General features: G+C 43.7%; 1 long non-coding RNA gene across 1 annotated transcript; it reads left to right on the forward strand.

The window, feature by feature from the left end:
- Window positions 1-1,239: 1,239 nt before the first annotated feature.
- LOC132535723 (uncharacterized) lies at window positions 1,240-21,398 on the forward strand. The gene is made up of 3 exons (XR_009547443.1): window positions 1,240-1,373; window positions 20,310-20,361; window positions 21,347-21,398. It is a non-coding gene; the product is annotated as an uncharacterized LOC132535723 (long non-coding RNA).
- Window positions 21,399-24,123: the final 2,725 nt, after the last annotated feature.

A 24,123-nucleotide genomic window follows, 5' to 3' on the forward strand; every position in this document is an offset into this window, starting at 1 on the left:
AGGCCTTTTTTTAGAACCATTATGCTATCTCCCCTCCCCATTATTATTTCAAAAATATTTATTCATTAATGAGAGAACTAAAGCCTCATTCTGGCACAAGTGATGCCAAGAATAGAACTCAGAACCTCATGCCTGAGAATGTAACACTTTATCTACTGTGCCACCCCCCAGATTGCTTCCTCTGTTAATTACAAATAGCTTTTATCCCCTTCCCTTCCTTTTCCTTTCTCCTTCCTTCCTCCCTTCCTATCTTCTCTTTCTTCTTTTTCTCTCCCTTTCTTCCTTCCTTTCTTCTTTCTCTCTTTTCCTCCCTCCCTCCCTCTTCCTTCCTCCCTTTCTTTTCCTTCCTCTCTCCCTCACTCTTCCTTCATTTCTTTCTTTTTTCTTTCTGTCTTTCTTCCTTCCTTCTTTCTTTCTTTCTTTCTTTCTTTCTTTCTTTCTTTCTTTCTTTCTTTCTTTCTTTCTTTCTTTCTCTTTTTCTGTTTCCCAGGGCACTGCCCAGCTCTGGATTATGGTAGATCGGGGAATTGAATCCGGTACCTCGGAGCCTCATGCATGAGTCTATCTGGATAACCATGATAATATCCCCCCTCCCACAAATAGCTTTTCCATGTACACAGCTGACTGGTGGAATCTTTGTCAGCTTTGAAGGATGCAGGACGATCTCATACACTGGAAACGTGCAGCAGACCTAGTCCTGGTCCTGGTTCATGCAATGCCTGCAGACTCCCCCCCCCCAGCCCCAGCTTCTGTACCTTTCCAAATATAGCCTTTGGAGGCAGTGCCCTTTCTTTTTCGAGCCCTGCTCTGAATGCTCCATCTGCTTTGAAAGTCCTTCCTTCAGCCATTCCTTCACAGAGCCTCCTTGCCATTCAGAGCACAGCTGAAACAGGATCTTCTCTGGAAGGGCTTGTTGACCCCCACGCTCAACTGCTCCCTCTTGAGATTCTTCAATCATTTACCCCTCCATGTTATTTACTTATTTTTGTTTTCTCTGTTAAGGTCCATTTCTACTTCCCAAAGTGAAACGGCCATGGGGAAAAGCATCTTGTCTCTCGATGGCAGCTGGGACCCCGTGTCTGGAACGTGGCACCTAGTGATCATAAGATGGGTAAAGGGAGGGAGGGAGGAAGAAAGGATGGTGAGAGCAGACAAGGAAAGAAAGGAAACCTTCAGTTGGGACAGGTTAGAAAAGTGTGAGCAGAAGATAACCCATTCGTAGAATCATTTATTTCAGGCATACGATCAACATTAGGGGGCCTGGTGGTGGCGCACCTGGTTAATCACACATATTGCCATGTTCAAGGACTCGGGTTAGAGCACCCCCCCCACTCTCCACCTGCAGGGGAGAAGTTCCATTTGCAGTGAAATAGGTATGCAGGTGAATCTCTGTCTCTCTCTCCTGCTCTCCCCCCTCTCCTCTGAATTTCTCTCTGCCCTATAAAATAAAATACAGTGTCAGCTGATTTTGCAAGATGGGTGAATTCATTGGCTTGTAGTGAATAATGCCAGCCTGGTCATTGGTTATTGGCCATCTGGTCTACCACTGTGCCATTCTGAATGTGCCCAACCTCACTGCATATTTAGCATCTTAAGTTCCAGCCACATCTATGATTTTAAAGTGAACTGCGATCTTTTATTTTATTTTTTTATTTTTGAGGGGTTTTTCTTTCTTTCCCTCCATCCTCGCCCTCTCCTTTCCCCTGCCTCATTTCTTTCTACCTGCTTCCAGGGTTATTACAGGGGCTGAGTTCCTGCATGACTCCACTGCTTCTGGTTCTCATGTGTTTTTTTAAATAAAGGTTGAAAGGTCGAGAGATAGAAACGGCCAGAGAGGGAAGTCTGGCGGTAGTGCAGTGGGTTAAGCGCAGGTGGCACAAAGCACAAGGACAGGCTTAAGGATCCTGGTTTGAGCCCCCCAGCACCCCACCTGCAAGGAGGTCACTTCACAGGCGGTGAAGCAGGTCTGCAGGTGTCTATCTTTCTCTCCCCCTCTCTGTCTTCCCCTCCTCTCTCCATTTCTCTCGGTCCTATCTAACAACGACGACATCAATAACAACAACAATAATAACTACAACAACAATGGAAAACAACAAGGGCAACAAAAGGGAAAATAAATATAAAAAATAAATACAAGAAAATCCTTTTAAAAAAAAGCAAAGGCAACAAAAGGGAATAAATAAATAAATAAATATTTTTTTAAAAATGAAAGGGCCAGAGACAGGGAGAAATATATATAGTGAATGACAAATACTTTCAACACTGCTCCACCACTCATGAAGCCTCCCTCCTCCTGGTGGGAACCAGGGACCTGAACCTAGGTCCTTGAACATGGCAATGTGTGTGCTCATCCAGTTGTGTCGCCACCTGGTCCCTAAGCAAACAAATCGGCTTGGTTTTGTTTTAGGCTCTTTTTTTTCCTTATTTAGTTCTCAAAATATTGTTTTATTTATTTCATTTTGTTATTGCCACCAGAGATGTCACGGGGGCTTGGTGCCTATGCTATACTAAGAATCTACCACTTCTGGTGGCCATTCCCCCCCCCCATTTCTTTTTCTTTCTATTTTATCGACTGGGACCGAGAAAAATTGAGAGGTGACAGGGAGGTGGGGCCTCAGACCCAGGTCCTTGCACTTGGTACTATGTGCTCTTAGCCATGTGTACCACTGCCCAATCCTCTCTCTCTCTCTCCTCTCTCTCTCTCTCTCTCTCTCTCTATATATATATATATATATATATATATACATATATACATATATATACACTTAATATAGACACACAAACACATGGTGGGGGGGAAGAGAGAGAGGGAGAGGAGACACCACAGCACTGAAGCTTCCTTCATTGTAGTGTGCATTGAACTCAAACCTGGGTCATACACATGACAAAGCAGAACACTATCCAACTGAGCTATTCTGCCAGCCCCAAATTTATGCTTTGATAACAGGCTTTGTCATTGGTGTACTGGTCAAGGGAAACCAGTGATTACAGAATCCGGCTGCAGTACACATGCCTTGAACATGACGACTTGGAGTTTGTAGTGTTTCCTTACTGGTTTTCTTTGTTTGAATTCCAAGGTTGAGACTTCAACCAAGGAACTTGCTAGAAGTATCCTGACTGTAATGAAGAGTCTCTTGAAATGTTTGATTAAGTGTCTTCTGCGGGATTTATCCCAGGTGGATGGCAGTGTTGAGTGGCTAATTGTGTCAATTTGGGTCCTCTAGGAGGCAGATGCTAATAGAGTGGTAGGCAAGCAGCATGTTGGTTGGGGATAATGTCTGTGAAAGGCAAGGGCATTGGGACAACTCTTCGACCACAAAGCAGAACTGACACAGGGGTAGGGGAAGAGAATGAGGTTGAGTAACATTGCCTTGAACCCTGAAGGAAATATATCCAAGTCTTGGCCAACCCAGAGGGAGTTATGGAAGACAGACCGCCTGTTAGGCGAGTCCCATGTTTGGCAAAAATTAACAGGCAATCCCTAGGAATAAGCCAGGCTCAATCATTGGCTGGAGTCCTCCAAGGGAGAGCATGACTTTTTCAAGAATTCTGTGGTTAGGCTGGGGAGATAGCATAATAGTTATGTAAATAGAATTTCAAGTCTGAGGTACCGAAGGTCTCAGGTTCTACCCACAGCACCACCGTATGCCAGAGCTCAGCAGTGCTTTGGTTAAAAAAATAAATGCTGTGGTTCCTCTTGGAAGATGTCACAACCAGATGCTGTCAACTAATTTTATTCCTTTTTTCTACATTTATTTATTTATTTTAACTTTATTTTATTTGATAGGACAGAGAGAAATTTAGAGAGAAGGGGGACAGAGAGGGAGAGAGACAGAGAGACACCCACAGACCTGCTTCATTGCTTGTGGAGCTTTCCCCCTGCAGGTGGGGGCCAGGGGTTTGAACCCAGGTCCTTATGCACTGTAATGTGTGCACTTAACCAGGCACACCACACCCCAATGCCATCTAACTTTACTCCTCATAACAAATTCATTTTTTTCTCTTTCTCCCTTCCTTCCTTCCTTCCTTCCTTCCTTCCTTCCTTCCTTCCTTTTACATTTTTTACCAGAGCACTGATCAGGTCTGGCTTATGGTAGTGTGGAGGATTGAATCTGGGATTTCGAAGTCTCAAGGCCTGAGAATCTCTTTGCATAACCAACAATCTACCCCAGCCCTCAAAGTCTTTTTTTCAAATTTCTTTATGGGATGGGAGATAATGATTTACAAGAGAATTATTTTCACATGGATACAGTTACATATCGCCTTGTGATAGCTGTCTGCTCACCACTCCCATCACCCACTCAAGTCGTCCACCATCATTGCACACCGGGTCTCCATCACTCTATGGACCACCTCCTTCAAGAGTTCCTTAGATTTTTTTTTTACTCTGCTCTAATAGGTCCCAACTAGTCTAAGTTTCATCCTGTGAGCCTCCTTTCTTTTATTCTTTTTTATATTTATTTATTCCCTTTTGTTGCCCTTTTTAAAATATTTATTTATTTTCTTTTTGTTGCCCTCATTGTTTTTTATTATTGTTGTAGTAATTATTGTTGTAACTGATGTCGTCGTTGTTGGATAGGACAGAGAGAAATGGAGAGAGGAGGGGAAGACAGAGGGGGAGAGAAAGACACCTGCAGACCTGCTTCAAGGCCTGTGAAGCAACTCCCCCCCTGCAAGTGGGGAGCCGGAGGCTCGAACTGGCTTCTTTATGCCGGTCCTTGCACTTTGTGTCACGTGTCCTTAGCCTGCTGCGCTACTGCCGACTCCCTGCCCTTGTTGTTTTATTGTTGTTCTTGATGTCATTGTTGTTGGATAGGACAGAGAGAAATGGAGAGAGGAGGGGAAGACAGAAAGGGGGAGAGAAAGACAGACACCTGCAGACCTGCTTCACCACCTGTGAAGTGACTCCTCTGCGGGTGGGGGGCTGGGGGCTCGAACCGGGGATCCTTACACCGGTCCTTGGGCTTCGCTCTTAACCTGCTCTTAACCCGCTGTGCAGGTGCAGACCAGGGGCTTGAACTCTGGTCCTTGTGCATCTTACCATGTGTGCTCAACCAGGTGCGGCACCCTCCCCCTTTCTTTAATTTTTAAGTCCCAACTATAAGTGAGGTCATCTGGTATTCTTCCTCCTTCTGGCCCATCCCACTTAATGCAATTCCTTCAAGTTCCATTCAAGCCATAACAAAGGAGAAGATCTCATAATTTCCCACAGGTAAATAGTGCTCCACTGGGAGTCAGGCAGTAGCGCAGTGGGTTAAATGCGCGTGGCGCAAAGCACAAGGACTAGCGTAAGGAGCCCGGTTCGACCCCCGGCCCCCACCTGCAGGGGAGTCGATTCACAGGCAGTGAAGCAGGTCTGCAGGTGTCTATCTTTCTCTTCCCCTTTCTGTCTTCCCCTCCTCTCTCCATTTCTCTCTGTCCTATCCAACAACAACAACAATAATAACTACAACAATAAAACAACAAAGGCAACAAACGGAAATAAAAAATAATAATGCTCCACTATGTATATAGACCACAACTGTTTTAGCCACTCATCTGTCCTTGGACATTTGGGTTGTTGCCACATTTGAAAACAGCAAATTATTCCTCAAAGGTAACTTTGTTCTTCTCCTCCTTCTTTTTTCCTTATCAGAGCACTGCTCAGCTCTGGCTTATGGTAGTTTGGGGGATTGAATTTGGGACTTCGGAGCCTCAGGCATGAGAGTCTTTTTGCGTAATCATTATGCTATCTACCCCACCCTCAAATGTAAATTTCCATGCTTGCCACAGTTCATCTTTTGTGCTGCATGGATACACTTATCTAAGACCATCCAAAGTTCCTGAGGGCCCTCCCTTTCTGAAGGGGGAATGTAGTGAAAAGTGGTTGGAAGACCAGTTGTCTTGCTGCTGTTGACCACAGGGCTGTCTACCACCTACATGTCAGAGTGTTCCAGGACTCAGTCCTTGGCCCTCTCCCATGGTGACTGCTTCTTAGTCCCATAGCTTCACATTTTCATAGAATATTAATCCTCACGCGCATATCTCCGGCTAAGATCTTCCTCTAAGCTTCAAACTTATATTTCCTTGGTCCACTTGGCAATTTAGTAGATTTCCAATTCATTACATTATTTACCACCCTGACCCAAGCAGATGCTTCCTAGAGTCTTCCTTACTTTAGAGAATAGCTACCATTCTTCACCAAGTCTCTGCGATAGTCATCCTCTATTATGTTATCTCTCTCTTTCTCTTTCTATCTCTTCTCTCTCTCTCATTTCCTACAAATGTCCAGTGTATCAGCAAGTTCTGTTGTCTTTTCAATAGTTCTTCTATCGATCTCAAATTCTCTCCTATAGAATGATAGTAGACATAAAGGGAGAAAAAGGGTTGGGGTCTTTTGAGCATGGTAGGGGAGGTATTTTTCTATACCTATTGTTTAGCTTCTTTTATTTGTTATCATCTTTGGGGCCACTGGCTTGTGTATGCATCCTTCAGATCTCTTCCTTCTTCCTTAAATCACGGTCTTCAGGTTTTTGTTTGTTTGTTTGTTTGTTTGTTTTTTGCCTCCAGGGTTATTGCCGGGGCTCGGTGCCTGCACCACAAATCCACTGCTCCTGGAGACCGTTTTTTTCCTCTTTTGTTGCCCTTGTTTTTTTATCATTGTTGAGGTTATTATTATTGTTGTTGTTGCTGCTGTCTTTGGATAGGACATAGAGAAATGGAGAGAGGAGGGGAAGACAGAGAGGGGGAGAGAAAGATCTTCAGATCTGCTTCACCGCCTGTGAAGCGACTCCCCTGCAGGTGGGGAGCCGGGACTCGAACTGGGCTCTTTACACTGGTCCTTGCGCTTTGTGCCACATGCACTTAACCCTCTGTGCTACCGCCTGACTCCCAGTCATGACCTTCTTATGTCTCTCCTGTTGTGTCCAAGTGTCCAACTTTCTTTCTTTCCACATCTATTATTGTTATGTCTTCATTTTATTGGAGGGACAATGGTTTATAGCACACATGGGTAATTTTTTTTAAAAAGATTTTATTTATTTATGAGGAATATAGGAGGAGAGAGAGAAAGACATATATCACTCTGGTATATGTGCTGCTAGAGATTGAACTCGGGACTTCATGCTTGAGAGTACAATGCTTATTCACTGTGCCACTTTCCAGACCACAGGTACAATTTCTTTATTTTGTATAGAATCAGAGAGAAATTAAGAGGGAAGGGATACAGAGGAAGAGAGAGATACCTGCAACACTGCTTCACTACCTCTTTCACATGAGGTCTGGGGGCTAAAACTGGGTTCCTTGTGCACTGTGATGTGTGTGCTCGACCAGGTGTGTAATTAATATTATTATTTTTTGCCACAAGGGTTATTGCTGGGGCTCGGTGCTGGCACTACAAAAATGCTGCTTCTGCCGGTTCAAGCCCCCGGCTCCCCACCTGCAGGGGAGTCACTTCATGGGCGGTGAAGCAGGTCTGCAGGTGTCTATCTTTCTCTCCCCTCTCTCTCTGTCTTCCCCTCCTCTCTCCATTTCTCTCTGTCCTATCCAACAACAAAGCAACGTCAACAATGGCAATAATAACCGCAACGAGGCTGCAACAACTAGGGCAACAAAAAGGGGGAAAAATGGCCTCCATGAGCAGTGGATTCATGGTGCAGGCACCGAGCCCAGCAATAACCCTGGAGGAAAAAAAAATGCTGCTTCTGGCAGCTATTTTTTCCATTTTTTTTTAAGTGGATAAGACAGAGAGAAATTGAGAGGTGAGGGGAAGACAGAGAGGGAGAAGGGAGAGAGAAAGATAGACACCTGAAGACCTGCTTCACTGCTTGTGAAGCAACAACCCTGCAGGTGGGAAGCCAGGGCCTCGAACCAGGATCCTTGAGTGGGTCCTTGTACTTTGTACTATGTGTGCTTAACACAATCTGCCACCTCCTGGTCCCAGTGTGTAATATTTTTAAAAATTTACTTTTTACACAGGCACAATTTCTCATCTCCTCTTGATAGATGTCTGCAAAACACTGTCACCCCCAACTTAGGTCCTTTTCCACCATCATGCGCCAGGACCAAAAGGCTCTCCCAACCCCCTCATTTAGTCTTCCCCAGAGTCCTTTGCCTTGCTGCATTATTCCACATCAGTTGAAGTTTCATTTTGTGGTTTTTTTTTTTTTTTTTTCTGTCCTTGTTTCTTAACTTTCAGTCATGTGTGAGATCATCCGGTATTTGCCCTTCTCTTTTAGGCTTTTCTCACTTAAGATGATTCCTTGGGAGTCAGGCAGTAGCGCAGTGAGTTAAGTGCACATGGTGCGAAGCACAAGGACAGGCTTAAGGATCTCGGTTCGAGCCCTCGGCTCCCCACCTGCAGGGGAGTTGCTTCACAAGTGGTGAAGCAGGTCTGCAGGTGTCTATCTTTCTCTCCCCCTCTCTGTCTTCCCCTCCTCTCTCCATTTCTCTCTGTCCTATCCAACAACAGCAACATCAACAACAACAGCAATAATAACTATAACAACAATAAAAAAACAAGGGCAACAAAAGGGAAAATAAGTAAATAAATATTAAAAATTAAAAAAAGATGATTCCTTCAAGATCCATCTGAGATAAAGCAAAGGAGATGCCTTTATCACTTTTCACAGCTGAGTAGCATTCCATCGTGTGTGTGTTTGTGTGTTTGTGTGTGTGTGTGAGTGTGTGTGTGTGTGTGTTTGTGTGTATCACTAACTTTCTTAGCTACTCATCTGTCATTGAGCATCTGGGCCTCTTCCAAGTTTGGGCTATAACAAACTGTGCTGCTATAAACATAGGTTTATGTAGATCTCTCTGCTGGACAGTTGTTTTTTTTAAATATTTAATTTATTTATTAATGAGAAAGATAGGAGGAGAGAGAGAAAGAACAAGACATCACTCTGGTACATGTGCTGCCAGGGATTGAACTCAGGACTTCACACGAGAGTCCAATGCTTTATGCACTGCGCCACCTCCCGGACCACTGGATAGTTGTTTTTGTTTCCTTTAGATATATCTCCAGAAGTGAAATGGGTGGATCATAGTGTAGGTCCATCTCTAGCGTTCTGAGTAATCTCGACTGTTTTTCACAGTCCAAATTACATTCCCACCAGCAGTGTAGAAATATGCCTTCTCCCTCACATCCTCGATGACCATCAATGACATAAAGCATTTTTTTGTATATCTATTGACCTTCTGCATCTTTTCTTTGGTGAAGATTTTGTCCATGTCCTTTCCCCACGTTTTTAGTATCTTTATTGTTGTTTCCACTGAGATGAGTTTTTTTTTTTAGTATATTTTGAATGTTATCCCTTTATCTGATGTATAATATGTAAAGATTGTCTACCCTTCTGTAGGGGATTGCCGGGCTAGCATGGGGGGGGTGCCTCTTCCCAGGCCTGTACTCTCTGGGTTGGAGAGAACGTGACCGGAGCCAGCCTGGGCTGCTACTCACTCAGCGATGTGAGAGAGATGACTCAGGAACAAACTCATGGCGTCGAGGCAATTCGATTCTTTATTGATCAGGGAACCCAGGCTTTTAAAGGTTGGACCCGGAAGTGGCAAGTCGGAAACGGAAATGGCTTGACATGGTTTGGAAAGGAGCAGAGAAAGGCAAAAGAGGGCTGGGAAAAATAGGAACTTCCTTAGCAACTGCTGCGAGGGTTTTAACTGGTAGGATTAATAATACCCTGCAGGCAAGGAGGGTCTTGAGGGTAGAAAGAAGATAAATCAAAGGAATGGAATGAGTGGGGATCTTTCAGTCAAAACAATGATTTTGTAGATAATAAGTCTGATAAGATGAAAGGATGGATGTCCCCTCAAGTCAAGCCCTGCCAGCTCAAACACATCCTCACAATTTCCCGACAGGGGATCTCTCTGTTTTGTTGATGGTTCCTTTTGCTGTGCAGAAGAATGGCCTCATGCTTACTTAGTTACTGCCATAAGGGCATTATTTCTACATAAAGCCACATGCTAATGTACCTCCAGTACATTAGAGCTAGCTTCAACAGAATTTCTTTCTTAGTTTCTTTCTTTCTTCCTCTCTCTCTCTCTCTCTCTCTTTCTTTCTTTCTCTCTTTCTTAATGGTATAACCAATTTATTATCTTATTTATTTATTTTTAATTTTATTTATAGAAAGGAAACCCTTCCCCACCTGCAGGGGAGTTGCTTCACAGGTGGTGAAGCAGGTCTGCAGGTGTCTATCTTTCTCTCCCCCTCTCTGTCTTCCCCTCCTCTCTCCATTTCTCTCTGTCCTAACAGCAACAACATCAATAAAAACAACAATAATAACTGCAACAATAAAAAAACAAGGACAACAAAAGGGAAAATAAATAAATATAAAAATAAATAAATATAAAAGTTAAAAAAATAAAAAGGAAACACTGACAAAAACCATAGGATAAGGGTTTTTAACTCCACACAATTCCCGCCACCAGAACTCCGTATCCCATCCCCTCCCCTGATAGCTTTCCTATTCTTTATCTATCTGGGAGTATGGACCCAGGGTCATTATGGGGTGCAGAAGGTGGAAGGTCTGGCTTCTGTAATTGCTTCCCCGCTGAACATGGGCATTGACAGGTTGATCCATACTCCCAGCCTGTCTCTCTCTTTCCCTGGTGGGGCAGGGTTCTGGGGATGTAGGGCTCCAGAACATATTGGTGGGGTCGTCTGCCCAGGGAACTCCGGATGGCATCATGGTAGCATCTGGAACCTGGTGGCTGAAAGAAGAGTTAACATATAGAGCAGAGCAAATTGTTGATTAATCATGAAGATGATGTCAATTAATGATGAAGATTTGGGGTCTCCATTTTGGAAATAGCTAGTAGGTCTATTTTAGGTATATTCCAAAGAGCCCATGACTATTAGTTTTTGCCTGAGCTTGAAATCTGATATGCAGGTGGACCCAGGTTATTGTCTGGTGAGATGATGTCATGGCTGGAAAAAATACCAGAAAGCTGGATCAGGGAACAGAGTAGCTCCCAAATATGGGTAAGGTGTATGAATATTGTTGACTATAAACCCCATCTATTTGATCTGATCTGGGCCCCATATTCAGCTTAGGAGCCTATGTGACTTCTGCATCCCTATAGATCTGAGCTCACATTCTGTGGTCATGAGTAGGAACGTTCCAAGCTGTCCCAATTTCAGGACCCATCTTCCTCAGGTGGAACATAGAGTATGTTGTCCAGCCTCCTTTCGGAGACTGGAACATTCTCTACTTTTGTTGATCCACATTGAGAGCAAGGCCCTATGGGGGCCCACAAGGGGGTCTGTTGTGTTGTTCCTGATAGAGGAACAATGACTGGTAACAATGGAGAGTGGGATTTATTCAAGATCTAGGCCCATCCTGTCTGTTTGGGAATCTCAGAACTGCCCGACTAGGGCCCCAACTGATGGAGTGGCCAGATAGTGACTAAAGAGTCATCATTAAAGTATGCCAGTCTCTTGTCCTTATTCAGCTTTTGCAGTCCTCACTTTGATAAGGTTAACTTTGGAGTGAGCGAGGGAAGTGTAATAGGAAGTAGGTGAGGAGGGTATCTACGTCGAAGTAGTCACTATTTCATTATGAACTTTACTCACTGCAGACTATTGTGCACTTTTGCTTTCAGGTATATATTTTGCCTCAGTCTTTCTCTCTCTCCCCCCTTTTCTATTTTTATTTGACAGGACAGGGAAAAATTGAGAAGAGAGGGGGAGACAGAGAAGAAGAGAGAGACAGCTATAGACCTGCTTCACCTGCAAGTGGGGAGCAGGGGCTTGAACCTGGGTTCTTGCGCATGGTAATAATGTGCGTTTGACTGGGTGCACCATTGCCTGGTTCAGTCTTTCTTTTTTCTTTATTTCCTTCCTTCCTTCCTTCCTTCCTTCCTTCCTTCCTTCCTTCCTTCCTTCCTTTCTGTGATTTGATATGAGTTTACAAAATTACAAGATAACAGAGGTACAATTTCACACCATTCCCACCACCAGAATTCTGTGTCTTCATTCCCTCCACTGGAAATTGCAGTGATTCTCCCAAGGCCACAGATATGGGTTATCTATTATTTATATAAAATATAATATATTATATTATTTATATAAAATTTAAATAATATAATATGAATTTATATAAATTTAATATAAAATTTATATTAAATTTTCTTTCTTTATTTCTTTCTTTATTGGATAGAGACAGTCAGAAATTGAAAAGGAAGGGGGGAGAGAGAGGGAGAGAGACAGAGAGACACCTGCAGTACTGCTTCACCACTTGCAAAGCCTCACCCCTGCCACAGAGGACCATCGGCTCAAACCTGGGTCCTTGTGCATTGTATCATGTGTCTTCAACCAGGTTTGCCACCACCCACCCCCCATTATTTATTATTTATATTATATATATTAATATATATATTTTTCCCATTTAAAAATATTAGTGATTTAATATTAATTTACAAAATTACATGTTAACAGGGTTATAATTCCACACCTTTCCCACCACCAGAGTTCTGAATCCCCGATCCTGCCATGCAAATCACCACGGTTCTCTCAAGTTTGCAGACATGGGTTAACTATCATCCCTAACATTATCTGTCTAGATTTTTACATAATTGCCCCCCTTTTCTTCCAGGTCCAGTCCTCTCTTCTTCTCCATGTCACTCATGACCATATCACTAAATCCAAAAGTCGTTTCTTTATTCCTCCTCTCTCTCTGGGTCCTCATATAGCTGGAGTTCAGAGCCCTCTTATCCTCTTCCTCCTATCACTTCTTCCCCACTGGGAGTATAGATCAAAATAGGTTTGTTTAGGGTGCAGAAGGTAGGAGTTCTGGCTTCTGTAATTGTTTCTCTGCTGGACATGGGCATTGGCAGGTCAATCCATACTCCCAGCTTGTCTCTATCTTTCCCTACTGGGGTGGAGCTCTGAAGAGGCGAGGTTCCAAGACTCATTTTGGTGAGGTTGTCTGTTCAGAGAAGTCAGGATAGAATCCTGACAGTGTCTTCAACTTGGTGTCTGGAAGGTGACAGGATATAAAGTGAGACAAAATTGTTAATGAACTGGAACCAGAAAGTAGGAACAGAGCAGATGTGATTAGGGACCTTAGGGTGGAAGAAAAATAGGAAGTCCATTTTGGGTATGTTCCTAGGGGCCCACAACTATGGTAGTTTTTGCTTGAGTTTGATAGCTGACATGAAGTTGGATAAAAAGTATTGTCTGAGAAAATGGTGTCAGAGTAAAGAGTCACACACTCTGGTCTCTTCATTTGTTCTCCTTCTCACAAAATAACAAAGAGGGGAGGGGAGATAGCATAATGGTTCTGCAAAAAGATTTTGATGCCAGAAGCTCCAAATTCCCAGGTTCAATCCTCAGCACCACCACCAGAACCGCTGTGCTCTTGTAAAACAAAGATTGGGTGGTGGTCCAGGGGGGTTGTGGTCCAGAAGGTGGTGCAGTGGTAAAGCTTTGGATTCTTAAGAGTGGGTTCAAGCCCCCAGCTCCCCACCTGCAGGGGAGTCGCTTCAAAAGCGGTGAAGCAGATCTGCAGGTGTCTTTTTCTCCTCCTTTCTGTCTTCCTCTCCTCTCTCCATTTCTCTCTCTCCTATCCAACAACAACGACATCAGTAACAACAACAATAATAACTACAACAATAAAACAACAAGGGCAACAAAAGGTAATAAATAAATATTTTTTTTAAAAAAAAAGAAAATAGGAATGAGCATGGACAGACCATAGCTGCTCCAGTAGAAAGGCTGTTGAGCTAAGAGGAGTTTCTGAGCATCTTTATGCCAACAGGTTTGAAAATGTAGGTGCAGAGAACAATCTCATGGAAGATTATGATTTACCCAAACTGACTGAAGGGGAAATGGGAAAACTGGACAGATTTGTGATTATTGAAACGGTGGTTACTAATCTTCCAGTTAATCATGCACATAATCACATATGTCAGCATTCACGATCTACAATGGTTGCGTGAACAGGTGAAGCCCAACATAACATTTAAGAGCAGATGGTCTCGGTCTTCTATATATGGGGACAGAAATCTCCTACAAATCATTTTATGAGGGTAGCACAGTTTTGTTGCCAAACCAGGCAAGAAGACCATTCATTCATTGTAGGCTAAGTTCACATCTGGATGGGTGTGCAAAAATCCCAAAGAGAGTTTCACCTTTCTTTTCTTTCTTTCTTTCTTTCTTTCTTTCTTTCTTTCTTTCTTTCTTTCTTTCTTTCTTTCTTTCTTTCTTTTTTCGGGGTATCTCTCTCCCTCTCCGGCAGGGTGGTCTCCAGGGGAAAGGTAACGGGCTGGTTCTTTCTCGCTCATGACAGGGGTGACACGAAGTGAAAGACACCAGGGGACTCTTAGCATGCCTAGAATCTGAGTCCTAGAATCCCAGAATCCTAGAGTCCATTTATTAGCAAAGTGGACATGAGTTAAATAGAAAAGCAATGGAGGTAATTATTGTTGAAATATGACAGAAATTACAGGTTTCTTAACGGTCAGCATGCCCTAAGGTAGGGGGCTGGTATGACAGGAATTGATGAGATACAAGACAGTTATTCTCCATGACACAAGCAACTTAATTATCCAAAGGTATTTGAGAGAAGCATAGGGGTTAAACCCGTAGGGTGAGACAGAGAGAAGATGGATATCAAAAAGCCATATAGTTTGGAATTTCTCTTGTCTGGGGTCTGAGGTGTGTGATGAAGTGTGTGATAAGGTGTGTTCTTCTGTGATCAGAAGGTGACTTTGAATAAGTGAATCTGTGGCCATGTGGCCTGCAGTTAATGGAGGGAAGTACTGGGGTTTCTGTGGGCCTGAGAGTCAAGAAGGAAAGAACCAAGTCTGAGTTTCCCCCCTTATGCTCACCTCAGTTGAGAGAGACTTACCAAGAGGTTATCTTCTCAGACCTCCATCCAAAGATGGGGGTGGTTCTCCCTAAGCTCTATCAGGCTCACACATGCTCCCAACATTCTTTCTTTCTTTCTTTCTTTCTTTCTTTCTTTCTTTCTTTCTTTCTTTCTTTTTTTGCCTCCAGGATTATTGCTGGGGCTCAGTGCCTGCACTACAAATCCACTGCTCCGGGAGGCTATTTATTTCCCCCTTTTGTTGCCCTTGTTGTGTTATTGTTGTCGCGGTTATTATTATTGTTGTTGGATAAGACAGAGAACTGGAGAGAGGAGGGGAAGACAGAGAGGGGGACGGAAAAATAAACCCCTGCAGACCTGCTTCACTGCTCATGAAGTGACCCCCCCCTGCAGATGGGAAACCAGTGGCTCGAACCGGGATTCTTACGCCAGTCCTTGTGCTTTTCGCCATGTGCGCTTCACCCGCTGCACTACCGCCAGACCCCTGATAGTTTCATATTTTGAAGAATAAAAATTTTATTTATTACTTATTGAGTAGAGACTGAGAGAAATAAAGAGGGAAGGAAGCGGTAGAGAAGGAGAGAAAGAGAGTCGCTCAAGCACTGCTACACTCCTCAGCAGGTGGGGACCAGGGATTTGAACTTAGCTCATTGTGCACTAGAACAAGTGTGCTTAATAAGGTACCCTACTGCCTGGTCCCCAGATCCCAAATAGAATGCTAGTAATCAGAAGACAGAGTATATAAAGCTACCTTAAGATCAAATTGCATTTATCTCAGTAATATGAGCCAGTTAGCACTAGAAAACAAAATCCAAGGAATCATCACAGTAATAGAGTAAACGAACAATGATAAGAATGCTATTTAATCTTATACCAATCAGTAAAGTAAGTAAAAAAGGGTCACAACAAGAGAAGCCAATTTTAAATTATTTTTTAGTGCTTTAAGTGGTTTACAAAATTATGAGATAATAGGGGCATAATTTCAAACTGTCCCCGCCACCAGAGGTCTAAGTCCCTATCCCCTCCATTGGGAACTGCCATAGACATGAGCTGACTATTATTTCTATAACTACACACACACACACACACACACACACACACTTGCCCATTTTTATTTTCTTTTTTTCTCCTTCCTTTCTTTTTTTAAAATATTTTGTTCATTTATTAATGAGAAAGATAGGAGAGAGAAAAATAACCAGTTATCTCTCTGGTACATGTGCTGCCAGGGATTGAACTTGGAACCTCATGCTTGAGAATCCAACACTATATCCATTACACCACCTCCTGGGCCTCCTTCTCTCTCTCTCTCTCTCTTTTTCCTCCAAGGTTATCACTGGGGCTTGGTGCTGGCATTATGAATCCACTGCTCCTGGTGGTCATTTTTTTCTGTTTTCTTGACTAGGACAGAGAGAAATTGAGAGATGAGGGGGAGATGGAGAGGAAGAGAGAAAGATAGATACCTTCAGACCTGCTTTACCGCTTGTGAAGTAACCTCCCCCCTTTGCAGGTAGGGAGCTAGGGGACCGAACTGGGATCTTTGGCACAGGTCCTTGCACTTCGTACTATGTGTGCTTAACTTGGTGTGCCACTGCCCAACCTCCTGCCCATTTTTTCTATGGTCCAGCCTTCTCTTCCTTTCTAAGTCATACTTAAACACTTGTTACTACTTCTGAATGTCCTTCCATTTTTTCCTCTTCTCTCTCTGAGTCCTGATGGAATTGGAGTTTTTAGAGTCTTCTGGTCATCTTCCCCTAACGTTTCTCCCCCTCTGGGAGTATAGACCAAAATTCTTTGTGGAGTGCAGAAGGTGGGAGTTCTGGCTTCTATAATTGCTTCTCTGCTGGACATGGGTGTTGGCAGGTGGAGCCATATCCCCAGCCTGTCTCTAGTGGGATAGGACTCTGGAGAGTTGAGGTCCTGGGGCACTTTGGGGATGTCTTCTGCCTATGGAAGTCAGGATGGAGTCATAGTAGCATCTGCAACTTGGTGGCTGTGGCTTAGTGAGTTTCTGAAGAAATCCTGATTATATTTTGTTGAGTTTTCAGGTGATTTTCCCCGTCCCCGGTTTCACAGGAGAGTGGTCTAAAATAGCTCCTACTCAATAACCACACCTCCAGAAGTCCCAGAAGACAAATTTCTTAAAGCCCTTAGTCCCCACCTGCAGGGGACTTCTACAGTGGTGAAGCAGTGCTGCAGGCCTCTTTCTCTCTCCTCTACCTCCTCATTCTCTATCAATTGCTCATTGTCTCTGTCCAATAAGAAAATAAAGAAAATTAAAATAAAAAAAGGAAATACAAAAGAATTTGTAAATATTGGAAACAATAAAAATAGTAAGGGCCAATGAAATAGCTCACTTGGATATCCCAGGTTTGAGCTTGGCCTCCACTGCATTGAAGGAAGCTTCAGTGTTGTGGTCTCTTTCTGTTGTGACCTCAATGGGAGTTTGGGACTATTAGCGTATGAATGATGTCAGCCTGAGGAGGTGCTACAGAGAAGGGAATGTATAAAAGCACGGACTTGGAGCAGGTCTCTCTCTTTGGCTGCTGTTTCATCTCAGCGGAGGTGCTCCAGGGTATCCGCCATGGCTACTTCTCCTGGGAACTGAACACGTGTGATTCTGCTAGCCAGTAAACTCTTCAAGACCCCACCAGCCATGAACAACCTATATCTCAGCTGATAATTGTTTACCTTATGGGACTGAGCTTTTGATAACTATACTTTATGGACCTAGCATACTCTTAACCCCTGATGATAATAGCTTATTTTGTGTATCTAAAATACATGTCCCATACTTTTGTACTGCCCTTATAAACCTCTCTTTTGCTTTACATTAAATGAAGCCACTTATTTGCAGCACCTAGATAAATGTTTGTCTTTCACCGGGTTTACTCAATTAAAGCCTCTATTGTTTTTTTTTTTTTTTTAATTTTTTATTTAAGAAAGGATTAGTGAACAAAAGCATAAGGTAGGAGGGGTACAACTCCACACAATTCCCAACACCCAATCCCTATAACCCACCCCCTCCCCTGATAGCTTTCCCATTCTCTATCCCTCTGGGAGCATGGACCCAGGGTCGTTGAGGGATGCAGAAGGTAGAAGGTCTGGCTTCTGTAATTGCTTCCCCACTGAACATGGACGTTGACTGGTCGGTCCATACCCCCAGTCTGCCTCTCTCTTTCCCTAGTAGGGTGTGACTCTGGGGAAGCTGAGCTCCAGGACACATTGGTGGAGTCTTCAATCCAGGGAAGCCTAGCCAGCATCCTGGTGGCATCTGGAACCTGGTGATTGAAAACAGAGTTAACATATGAAGCCAAACAATTTGTTGAGCAATCATGGATCCCAAGCTTGGAATAGTGGAGAGGAAGTGTTAGGGAGGTACTCACTGCAAACTCTAGTGTAATCCTGCTTTCAGGTATATATTTTGCAGTAGTTTATGGATACGTGTGCACATAAGCTCTCTCTCACAGAAACTGGTGTATATCTAGGTTATGGGACTTTGTTGGAAAGTGAACTACCTGAGATGAAATTAGAGTGTACTATTAAAGGAAAGGTCTCACCCGAGTAATGAAGCTGAAGGGTTGTCATTCCACACGTAAAGTCTCTGGATACATTCTGAGGTGAAGCATGTTGAGGTAGCAATCGTTGCCTTGGTTAGGTTGTGATCGGCAGATGCAATGTTATTTGGTTTGGATTGGGAGATGCATACGGGAAAGTGGGCCCTATCCAAGGGTTCCAGGACTGGGGGAAGTAGGGGCTCTATAGTGAAGATGTGAGGTTCCTGCTGTCTTAGGGTTCAAAAAGACACTCAATAGTTAATATTATCATCACATTATTTGTTAATTGGGTTAACTTTGAAAAGTCCCTTTGTTATGGTTTGCTGGACAGTACCCAGTATCTTGTATATAGCTGTGCTATTGGAAGCTTCTAATCTACTTGGTCTAGGCTTTTGAGAGAGTCCACATATCAAATACATAGCCTATATATTAAAAAGATTCAGTTTGTCTTTTGAGAAACTTTGAGACATACAATTGATTTCCCCCTCTCATATTAATTAGCTACTGATTTATATGTCTACATTTTGCTAGGAGTGTACATAAACACCATTCCCACCACCAAAGGACTGTGACCCATCCCTCCCGCCCACTCCCACCCCCCACTGGCCCAGGAAGCTACATGCCTACCCCTCACCACTGGGTTTTTACTTTGGTGCCCTACTAAGCCTCTATTGTTTAAACCCATTCCTAGCGTCCTGCTGTGAATCCTTTTAGGCACCAAAGCCTTCTTCTTCTTCTTCTTCTTCTAGCGTTTGCCCTTCTTCCGTAGCCAGTCAACAGCATCAGGTTGAGCCTGATGTAAAGTTTCGAGACCTCCTTTGAATCTGGAGAGGTGGCAGTCGTTGACTATGTGGGTCATAGTCTGTCTGGAGCCGCAGGGGCAGTTCGGGTCGTCTCTGGCTCCCCAGCGATGGAACATAGCGGCGCACCGGCCATGGCCTGTTCAATAGCGATTGAGGAGGGCCCAATCATAACGTGCTAGGTCAAAGCCGGGTTGACGCTTGCAGGGGTCTGCGATGAGGTGTTTGTTCTTTACCTCAGCTGACTGCCAACTCTGTTTCCAAGAGACTGGAACAGAGAAGTTCAGTGTAGGCGTAGGGGACCAGATTGGGTGATGAGACATCAAGCGTTGGACAGGGTGGGCGAAGATATCCGCGTATATTGGCAGATCCGGTCGAGTGTAGACGTGGGAAATGAACTTAGATGATGCCGCATCCTGACGAATATCTGGCGGGGCGATGTTGCTAAGAACTGGCAGCCATGGAACCGGGGTGGAATGGATGGTTCCAGATATTATCCTCATGGAGGAATATAATTTGGAATCGACCAAGTGGACATGGGGGCTACGGAACCATACTGGGGCACAGTATTCTGCAGTGGAATAGCATAATGCCAGAGATGATGATCGTAGTGTGGAAGCGCTCGCGCCCCATGAGGAGTTGGCCAGTCTTGCAATGATGTTATTCCTCGCGCCCACCTTTGCTGCAGTTTTTATGAGATGTTTGTGAAATGACAGAGTGCGATCGAGAGTAACGCCAAGATAGACTGGCTGGGCTTCATGCCGGATTCTCGTATCACCAAGCTGCACATTAAGCTCACGTGAGGCCGAGGCATGGTGTAGATGGAAAACAGATGATACCGTTTTAGCAGTGCTAGGAATTAGTCGCCATTTTTTACAGTAATCAGATATCAGAGACATGTCTTTTGTGAGTGTTTCCTCGAGGATGTCGAACTTTGACAAAGCCCTAAAGTTAAGCACCTAGTTAAAGCTTCAACATCTTTCACACTCTCAGCCTTTCTCTTCTTCTCTCTGTCAAAACAAATGAATGGATGAATGAATGAATACATGAATATAGTTAGAAGAGCAGTGAAGTAACTATTGCTCATGTTAATAGAAAAAAATAAAAGAGAGGAATAAATCTAACAAAAGACATGTTAGTTCTATTTGCAGAAAAGAAAACATCTGAGTGGCATTGTGGAAAAGCTAAGAGGTAAAATAAGTTCATAGAAAAACTCAATGTATTGATGTCAGATCTTCCTAGAGTCACATAAAGATTTAAGGCACTTACAGTTAAAATTCTTTTAAAAATTATCTCTATTTATTTGATATAAACCACCAGAAGAGGGATATAGAGAGGGAGAGAGACAGAGAGAAATCTGCAGGCCTGCTCTACCACTCATGAAGCTTCCCCCCTGTAGGTGGGGACCAGGGGCTTGAACCTGGGTCCTTGCGCATTGTAACCCATGCACTCAACCAGGTGAGCCACCGCCCGGCCACCTCTTTTATTTTATTTTTTTCTTTTTTTAAACTTAATCTTTTAAAAAAAATTTATTTGGGGGTCAGGCGGTAGCATGGCAGGTTAAGCGCATGTGGCACAAAGTGCAAGGACCGGCTTAAGGATCCTGGTTTGAGCCCCCGGCTCCTTACCTGCAGGGGAGTCACTTCACAGGTGGTGAATCAGGTCTGTAGGTGTCTATCTTTCTCTCCCCCTCTCTGTTTTCCCCTTCCCTCTCCATTTCTCTCTGTCCTATTCAACAACAACAACATCAATAACAACAATAATAATAACCACAACAACGATAAAAACAACCAGTGTAACAAAAGGAAAAAAATGGCCTCCAGGAGCAGTGGATTCTTGTTGCAGGCACCAAGCCCCAGCAATAACCCTGGAGGCAAAAAAATAATAATAATTTTCTCTTTTGTTGCCCTTGTTTTTTTTTATTGTTGTTGTAGTTATTATTGTTTTTTTTTTGCTGGATAGGACAGAGAGAGAAATGGAGAGAGGAGGGAAAGATATAGAGGGGGAGGGAAAGATAGACACCTACAGATCTGCTTCACCGCCTGTGAAGCGACTCCCCTGCAGGTGGGGAGCCGGGGGCTCGAACAGGATCCTTAAACCGGTCCTTGTGCTTCATGCCACATGCGCTTAACCCGCTGCACTACCGCCCGACCCCCTCTTTTATTTTTTACCAAAGCACTGCTCAGCTCTGGTTTATGGTTGCCGGGAGCCAGCCCCAGCGAAAGTAATTAAGAGTCCCTGAAGGAAACAGGTAGCGATGAAGAAGTGAGAGAGAGACATGTCAGCTGCTTCAGGTGCAGGAGAGAGGCATCTGAGCCCTCTGTCTGCAGAGGTTTTTTATTTAAACACTTTTTGCCCGGATATAGTTGACATTATGTAAGATTCTTTTCTTTTTTTTAAAAAAAATCTATTCCCTTTTGTTGCCCTTGTTTTATTGTTGTAGTTATTGTTGTTATTGATGTCGTCGTTGTTAGGACAGAGAGAAATGGAGAGAGGAGGGGAAGACAGAGAGGGGGAAAGAGAGAGAGACATCTGCAGACCTGTTTCACCGCCTGTGAAGCGACACCCCTGTAGGTGGGGAGCCAGGGGCTCGAACCCGGATCCTTACGCTGGTCCTTGTGCTTTGCGTGGCGCCACGTGTGCTTAACCCACTGCGCTACTGCCCAATTATTTTCATTAACATCAAGGATACAGATGACATCATGTATAATTGTTTTCATTAACATCAGGAATAACCTTAAACAACATTATTATTATTATTATCATTATTATTAAAAAAGTTCCCTAGGTCTGGGGCATCCTAATCTCCCCTTGAAAGTTTCTTGGGTCTGGGGTAGCCTAAATCTACCCTTGAAAGTTTCTTTGTTCTAGAGTAGTCAAAATTTCCCCTTTAAAGTTCCCTTGAAATGGCCATCTGTGTTTTGACCATCTCCCTGTTCTGACCTTCTGTATGAATAAACATTTTCTCTGGAGCTAAATCTAATAGCTTTTCTTCTGAACCCATTCTTGGATGGGTCTAACTAGATCATAGTAAGCTGTCCACCTAAAGAAATCTTCTGCTGTAAAGTAAGCACACACCATGGGGGCCCTCTTCTGGTTAGCCTTTGCATATATGAAAGTTCACTGACTTCTAGCTAATTAAAGTTGACTTACTTCTACCCATATATCCTAACATTAGCTATTTAACTACACAACCTAATTTAACTAACGTGGATGCCTGTAAGTGGAAGCAGGGGGTTTGTGGGTGAGGGTAAGCAACAGGGCCTCTTTATATTTAGATGGAGATCACAGTCTGCCACTCATGCTACAAGCCACCCATAGTTCTGACCTTTGGTCTGAGTCCAGCTCATTGAGAACCTAGTGACAAATAGCTCTTTTTCTGAAAGCCTCCCAATGGGTACAGCAGTTTCTGCCCCTAGGCCATGTTTAGTCTTGTCATGCTCACTGCCATAATTGTTGTCACAGTGTACTTCCCCCAGGGATCTCTCTTTTTTAAAAATATTTTTATTTATTTATTATTGGATAGAGACAGAGAGAAATTGAGAAGGGAGGGGGAGATAGGGAGACACCTGCAGCCCTGCTTCACCACTCATGAAGTTGTCTCCCTGCAGATGGGGACCAGGGGCTTGAACCTGGGTCCTTGGGCACTGTAATGTGAGTGCTTAACTAGGTGCGCCACCTCCTAGCCCCTTATCTCCTTTTTTTAAAAATTAATTTCTTTATTGGGTAATTAATGTTTTACATTCAACAGTAAATACAATATGTTGTACATGCATAAAGGGATTTCTTTTTATTGTCCCCAGGTATTATGTGTGCATATCCAATATAGCCAAATAGGTCTTTAAATGATCAATGTAAGGAAAAATAGCTTCAGTTTAGTCTTAGGACTGCCCAATTTGCCCTAGTCTGCTGGGGCTGTGCCATACAGGTCTGACTTGCCTCTGCCATTGTCCTCAGGTCATATTTGTGTATTTTCAATAGCCAATAAATCTTTAAATTACGAGTGTAAGGAAAAATGGCTTCAGTTTAGTCCAGGACTCCCCACTTTGCAGTTAGCCCTAGGCTGCTGGGGCTGTGCCATACAGCAGGCCTGACTTGCCTCCGCCATTGTCCTCAGATAATATTTGTTTATTTTCAATAGCCAATATATCTTTAAATTATCAATGTAAGGAAAAATCGCTTCAGTTTAGTCCAGGACTCCCCGCTTTGCAGTTAGCCCTAGCCTGCTGGGGCTGTGTCATGCATCAGGCCTGACTTTGCTCCCACCATATGGAGGTGCAGGAGATTAAACCTGGGACTTTGGAGCCCCAGCCTTGAAAGTCTTTTTGCATAACAATTATGCTACCTTCCCACCTTTTACTTTTATTTTTTAAAGATTTTTATCCATTTTAATGAGAGTGATACAGAGAGAAAGATATAGGGAGAGAGGGCAGAGTACCTCTCAGCTCTAGCTTATGAAGGTGAGGGGATTCAACCTGGGACCCCAGAGCCTCAGGCAGGAAAGACTTTTGCAGTACCATTACTCTTGACTCTCCAGCCCCAGATTAAAATTCTATATAGGGCTAAGAACCAGTCATACTGTATTGAAACAGCACAATATACCCTAGCAGATGACATCACTTCTGACAAACTATAGTTAATGAAGATGGCACAGAGAAAAAGGAACAGAGACCCATGGGACAACCAAGAAAGCCCAGAAACTGATCCAAACATAAATGGAAACTTGATACATGACCAGCATGGAGAGGGGGGATTAGTTAATAAATGCTGCATAGGGAGTCGGGCAGTAGCACAGCGAGTTAAGCGCAGGTGGCGCAAACTGCAAGGACCCGCGTATGGATCCTGGTTCGAGCCCCTGGCTCCCCACCTGTAGGAGAGTCGCTTCACAAGCGGTGAAGCAGGTCTGCAGGTGTCTCTCTTTCTCTCCCCCTTTCTGTCTTCCCCTCCTCTCTC

The sequence above is a fragment of the Erinaceus europaeus genome, chromosome X (genome assembly GCF_950295315.1).
Source record: "Erinaceus europaeus chromosome X, mEriEur2.1, whole genome shotgun sequence".
Taxonomy (NCBI): Eukaryota; Metazoa; Chordata; class Mammalia; order Eulipotyphla; family Erinaceidae; genus Erinaceus; species Erinaceus europaeus.